This window comes from Panthera pardus, unplaced genomic scaffold, assembly GCF_024362965.1.
Source record: "Panthera pardus isolate Hobbes unplaced genomic scaffold, ASM2436296v1 HiC_scaffold_22, whole genome shotgun sequence".
Taxonomy (NCBI): domain Eukaryota; kingdom Metazoa; phylum Chordata; class Mammalia; order Carnivora; family Felidae; genus Panthera; species Panthera pardus.
Genome location: NW_026526788.1, coordinates 50,300,520 through 50,307,894, shown reverse-complemented (window position 1 = coordinate 50,307,894; position 7,375 = coordinate 50,300,520).

Here is a 7,375-nt window from a genome sequence, read left to right as displayed (position 1 = left end):
CTGTATTTAGGTACTGTTACTCTCCCCTTAATAGAAATAAGACTGAGTTATAAAGAGATGAAATAGCTTGTTCAAGATCTTGCAGCTATTAAACAGATCAGCTGGGAGTTAAACTCATTCTGACTCTAACACTTAATCAATAGTCTTTTGCTATTCCTACGTGTTACCTTCCTGGGGAAGGAAGAAATACTACTGAGTAAATGCTAGATCAAAGAGCACCAAGTAAGGAGTCAGAGAAGGAGTAGTTAAGAGAGGTTGATGGGAACTTGGCAGATGTCATCAATTTCTTACACAAGTGTTAGAGACTGTTTCTTGTTGAATGGTCCAGGATGCTCAGATGAACACTAATATTTTTTAAATACAAAGTTCACACGTTTGTGGGAGCCAATTAGTCCAGGCCTTTTCTAGATTAACATGGTGCAAAATGTGCCATCTGGAGTTCTGGAAGAGAAAAATAATGTGCTTATGTGGCTGCCTTGGCAGGGAGGCAATGAACTCCTTTCCCCAAGAGCCAGTGTTTGCATCCACTTGTCCAGGTCTCTTACAGACTAGTTAGAGAATAGACCTGTCATTTTGAACAAATTTTTTCTTTCACTTTTAATAAGAGTTGTAACATTTTATGGCTTTTCTAACAAGATCAACTAACTGAAAGGAACATTGCAAATTTGGATAACCTGACTTGTAGTACTACTAAGAATGTTGAAGTAACTTACATGTGGACATGTATTTGAGAGTATTGCTGAATGTCAGGCACCTAAGTCTACAGTGGCCTTAAAATGTGGTTGCCTTTATTGGTCTGAAGAACAAATCTTGACACTGATTTATCCAGTATCAAGTCAGTCATTTTATTTTTTTAATGCTTCCTTATTGTGAGAGAGAGGGCACATGCAAGTGAGCACAAGTAGGGGAGAGGAAGCAAGGCGGGGAGAGAGAATCCCAAGCAGGGTCCGTGGCCAGTGTCGAGCCCCATACAGGGCTCCATTTCACAACTGTGAGATCGGGACCTGAGTCAATATCAAGAGTCCGACGCTTACCTGCCTGAGCCACCTAGATGCCCCAAGCCAGTAATTTTAAATTAGAAAAAGAAAACGCACAAACAGGTTATGTATTGCTTAAGATTCTGGCACATGCCAAGCCTAAAGGTGGGTGCTAAAGACAGTTAAGGCTTTCATGTAAAGTGAGTTCTAGAAGGCGAAATATTATCCACTGTTTTTCTTCTTTCAACTTGCCTCACCATTCAGCAGGTTCTTTGCACCCATTGGTTCATTTACTCAGCATGCTGGTGGTGCCCTGGTTAGCATGGGTCGTACCAACAAACAACTAGTAGTCTGAGGAAGGATCTTAAAGTTCCTTGATGTTTCTTAAAATCATTGTTTCTGTAGCAAATATTTTATTGTTTCATAAGTTTTTAGAATTCATCTCTGGATCAAGAATGAGATAAGAATCCATGGTTCCTTCAGGAACACACATTTCAAGAGAACTGGGCGGATTGGTGTCTTAATCTGCTGACTTCCATAACAAAATACAATAGCCCAGATGATTTAAACAAGAGAAATTTATTTTCTCATAGTTCTTAAGATTGGAAGTCCAAGATTAAGGTGTCTGAGGGTTCTCTTCCTGGCTTTTAGATGGTTATCTTCTCACTGTGTTCTTACACGGTGGAGAGAGGGATTGAGGGGGAGAGTGAGATCTTTCTCTTCTTATATTGCCACAGTCCTATGGGATTCTGGCCCCACCCTCATGACTGTATTTATAATTATCTTGTAAAGATCGTTTTTTCAGATACAGTCACATTGGGGTTTGAGTGTCAGTACATGAATTTGGGGTCATACAATTCAATCTGTATTAGTTGAGAACACCATAAAAGTATTTGGCCTGCTTCCTGCTTCAATTAAAACAGTATTTGACTCAAATCTTACAGGTTGACACAAACTTTTTGTTGAAAAGGATTTAAGATCGCCTGGTCTAAGGACACCTGGGTGGCTCAATCAGTTGAGCACCCGCCTCTTGGTTTAGGCTCAGGTCATGATCTCACACTTTATGAGTTCGGTCCCCACATCAGGCTCCGTGCTGACAGTGTGGAGTCAGTTTGGGATGCTCTCTCTCCCTCTCTCTCCCCTTCCTCTGCTTGTGCTCAAGCTCTCTCTCAAAATAAATAAACTTAAGAAAAAAGTTAACCTGGTCTAATCTCTATGAAAAATGGAAGCTTTTTCTCTAATCAGAATGTTGCTGAAGTTATTTCAGGATGTCTTGATCCCTATGTTTCTGTTACCTTTTATTCTGTAAGAGTAAAAGTAATAACTTCTTTAATATCTTTACAAAGTCCTTCACTATCTGAAAAAGACCAAAATCACCTTGCATAGCCTACCCTTTAAAAATGGGAAATTTTATACTGTTTTTCAGATATGTGTCTCAATCGAGTGAAGAAAAATGTGGTACCAAATCCCTGTTCTTTTGTTTCACTTTCCCTTTCGCTCCGGGGGATAAGAAACAGTACTAACTAAGCACTCCATTAATGGTACACTATCCAGGAACTGCAGTCGCCACTGTGCTGCCATTACAAGTAGTCAGAAAAGGTCACTGTGGCTTAAAGTGAGCACCACAGGTGAAATGAGCTGGATCTGTGAGTCAGTGCTGATTCACTTTCAGATCATTCTGTCGTCTGAAGCTTAACCGTGTCTATCACAGGATGGATTTCTGACACGGAAAACTTCCACAGACCTTCCAAGGTGTTCAGGATTGCTTCATCCACAGTATCTCCAGTGTTCAAATTGATGCTTTGTCACACGCAGGGATTGATCTCAGCCGGCAAATATTTACCAAACACCATCTCTGTGCAGTGGAGGACATGGAGATAAGATGCAAACAGGACAGCCAGTGACTTTCATAGGAATGAGAAGAATCCTGAGAGCGCTGGCCAGTCCAGATAGGACCTCAGCTCCTTGGCCTCCACACCAACACTCCCAGAAACATACCCTGCCCCCTACCCTCTGCTGGTATTCACTCTGTTTCCGCTGCTGGTCACCCAGAGCAGACTGGGACTGCCAAGTCATCAATTATCCTTGAGATACTCATTCCCATGTCACTCCATAGCGACCCCTCCTAACCCATCACTCACCCTACCTCAACCCCTATAACCCTCCCATTATACACTCTGAAACTGAAAATCAATCACAGGCAAAACCCTCACTATCTTCAGACTCTTCCCCAAATGTTTGCTTTACTGTCTTGCTCTAACTAAAAACTGGGTCACCCTTAGTGCTCTGCTTCCCCTGCAGAACTTCTAATTGGTGGGTATTTTCTCTTGTCTCAAGCCCTCCTGCCATTGGCCCCTGGGGAAGGTCAGTGTACTCCTTGCTCCTCAATTTTCACTTTATACTACTTTCCTTTCCTCTTCCCCTAATCTCCCTTCCCTGCCACACAGCACAGATTTATACTACACATAATTAGACTATGATATCCACTGTCTGCTTGCCATGGTCATCCATGGATCCCACAATCCTCCCTCTTACTTGCCTTCAGCTTTTACCTTCTAGCTCAGTGAACTCTTTCCATTCTATTCTTGCCATCATTTTTTTGTGTGTGATTTTAATAGCAATGTGAAGGATTCAGGTAAGCCTTCAAAAACTTAGTCTCTCATTTCTTTCTTTTTTTTAATTTTTTTAATGTTTCTTTATTTTCGAGATAGCGGCAGAGAGCGAGGGAAACACAGAATCCTGAAGCAGGCTCCAGGCTCTGAGCTGTCAGCACATAGCCCGACTCAGGGCTCGAACCCACAAACCGTGAGATCGTGACATGAGCTGAAGTTGGATGCTTAACCGACTAAGCCGCCCAGGCGCCCCTAGTCTCTCATTTCTTTTGATACTGTCTGCTTCAATGATCTCTGTCAACTCTAGTTTAACCCATTCAACCTAAGGTCACACACTGACTTCTTGATTACCTTGAACTGCAATGTATCTACATAATCCCAATCTCAAGCATCCTGTTTTCTGAACACAACACCTCCAGGATGTATCATCTACTGAAACTTCGTTTTCATTGCCCAATGCTACCTCTGCATTCTCGTTTCCTTTCTCACGTAGCTTACGTTCCCGAGTCCCTCATCATCTTTCCTTACACTCTGCCCTGACTCCCTTGTCACTCTCTCCCTTTATCTTCATCTGGGCAAAACACCAACTTTTCTCCCACGCAGTAGAATGGACCTAGAGAAAAGCACACATCCTTGCCAACCATAATCATGTCTGTACCTGACCACAGCCCAGCAGTACATATCCTGCCACAGTACACCTAGCAGCTGATCCTGCCAGTCTATTCGAGGTATGTATTTTAAACTCTTAACGGATAAACTGAGGCATATTTAAAAGTTGATGAGTTTCAGCAAAAATCCACTTGAACTGGGCAGCATTCAACCTAGCAGATAGAAAGGAGCTCCAAGGAGCTGCACAAGATGGAAGACTTCTTACAGGCACAAGGGGGCAGGAACAAGGAAGTTATACTAGGCAAAAAACCAAGTTGGTTATTTCAAGGTTACCAGGCAATTCCTGACTGATAGGTTTAAAATTCCATTTTGGGGAGAGCTGAAAGTACAATTAAGTCTTGGTTTAGAGACAGAGATTAGCATAAGTGACTTTATTTTGAGTCTTTGTTTTTAATATCTTCACTTCTATTAAACCTCTTTCTTGGCTGATGGCATTGGATCCAATTCTGTTTGTTTATTGTAAGATTTATTTTTTCAAGATTGTTTATTTTGAGAGAGTGCATCCATGGGAGGGGGGAGAGAGGGAATCCCGAGCAGGCTCTGCACAGACAGTGCTAAGCCTGAAGTGGGGCTCGAACCCACGAAACTTGCGATTGTGACCTGAACTGAAATCAAGAGTCAGAGGCTTAATCAACTGAGCCACTCAGGCACCCTTGTTGTAAGATATTTTAAACTTTAATTCCATTATAGTTAACATACATTAGTTTCAAGTATACAGTATAATTATTCAGTGGTTCTATGCATTACTCAGTGCTCATCATGATTAAGTGGACTCTTAATCCCCTTCACCCAAACTCCCCCCACTTCCTCTCTGGTAACCATCAGCTTGTCCTCTATAGAGTTAAGTCTTTTTTTTTTTTTTTTTTTTTTTTGCTTTGTCTCTTTGTTTTTTTAAAGTTATTGTTGAAAGAGAGAGAATGCAAGCCCAGGGAGGGGCAGACAGAAAGGGGGACAGAGGAACCGAGGCTTTGATGACAGAGAACCCAATGCAGGGCTTGAACTCACAAGCTGTGAGATCATGACCTGAGCCGAAGTTGGACTCTTAGCTGACTGAACCACCCGTGTGCCCCAAGTTTTGTTTTTTAAATTCTACATGTGAGTGAAATCATATAGCATTTGTCTTTCTCCGATTTATTTCACTTAGTATTATACTCTTTAGGTTCATCTGTATTGTTGCACGTGGCAAGATTTTATTCTTTTTTATGGTTGAGTAATATTTCACCATATATATACGTATGGTGTGTATATATACATATATGCATACATATATACGTATACGTGTGTATACGTATACACGTGTATACGTATATATGTATATATATATCCTACTCTTCTTTATCCATTCATCTAGCAGTGGATACCTAGACTGCTTCCATAATTTGGCTATTGTAAATAATACTGCAATAAACACAGGTATAAATATCTTTTTGAATTAGTGTTTTCATTTTTTCTGGGTAAATACCCAGTAGTGAAACTATTGGATCATAGAATAATTCTATTTTTTTTAAAGTTTATTTTTACTTACTTTGAGAGGGAGATAGAGAGCAAACAGGGAGGGGCAGAGAAAGAGAGAGACGGAGACAGAATCCGAGGTAGGCTCCAAGCTGCCAGCACAGAGCCCGATGTAGAGCTCGAACTCAGGAACTGTGAGATCATGACCTGAACTGAAGTCAAGAGTTAGACGCTTAACTGACTGAGCCACCCAGGTGTCCCAAGGGTAATTCTGTTTTTAATTTTTTGAGGAAACTCCATGCTGTCTTCCACAGTGCTTGCACCAGTTTGCGTTCCCACCAACAGTGCAAGAGGGTTCCTGTTTTCTCCACATTCTCACCAACACTTGTTGCTTCCTCTGTTTTTACGTTTAGCCACTCTGAAAGGTATGAGGTGATAGCTTACTTTTGATTTGCATTTCCCTGATGCGGAGTGATGTTGAGCATCTTTCCATGTGTGTGTTGGCCATCTGAATGTCTTCTTTGGAGAAATGTCTCCTCGTGTCTTCTGCCCATTCATAATTATTTGTCTTTTGGGTGAATTGTATCAATTCTTTATATATTTGGGATACTAATCTTTTATGACATAGGTCATTTGCAAATATTTTCTCCTTGTCTTTTGGTTTTGTCGATTATTTCCTTTGCTGTGCAAAAGGCTCTTATTTTGATGTAGTCCCAATAGTTTACTTTTGCTTTCCTTTCCCTTGTTTTAGAAACGTATCTAGAAAAATGTTGCTATGAAAAAAAAAATGTTGCTATGGCTGTAACAGAGAAATTACTGCCTGTGATCTCTTCTAGGATTTTTATTGTTTCAGGTGTTACATTTAGGTCTTTAATCCATTTTGAGTTTATTTTTGGGGATGGTATGAGAAAGTGGTCCAGTTTGGATCTGATTCTGTTTAAAAACTAAGAACGTCCAGAAGGGAATTTGCCCAAGATTTCACAATCCTATCGGTCTTTCTGCCTGTAACTGTATGAACTACCCATACTCCTATGTAAGGCTAATATTTCACTGGGAAATGAACCCCACTCCATTTCCTCCTGAACTCATGCCAGTCAATATTATAATCCCACCACTCCACCAAAACTGCTTTTGTTTAGACTTTAAACCAACAATGATCTCCTATTGTGAAATCTGATTTCTAACCTAATTTCATTAGTTGGTCTCTCCCTCTACCTTATAATATTTTTTTTTCTTTGTTTTGCCACACCCTTTTGGTTTTCCATCTACTTACTTTACCAGTCTCCTTTTCTGGTTCCTTCTGATCTCCCTGATCTGTAAACATTGGTCTTTGCCTTTGTTACTCTTTTGATGATTCCATTCAGTCTCGGGGCTTTAAGGAATTTATACACTGATGACTCAAGAATTTTACCTTCAGCTGCACCTTTTCTCTGATGTCAAAAATTAAATCTTCCTGTTACCTTGTAGTCCTTTTAATATTAATTTGCCTACAACCATCCTCTTCCCCCGGGATAGCTGATTCCCTTTCTTTTTTCTATATATTATCATATGACCATATATTTTATTTTCTTGTGTATTCAGGCAGAGGAATAATAAAGTTTAATGCACTAGAAAAGAAGGTTTATGTGAGCAGGCAGTTTTATTTCTTTTTAAATGTATATCCCT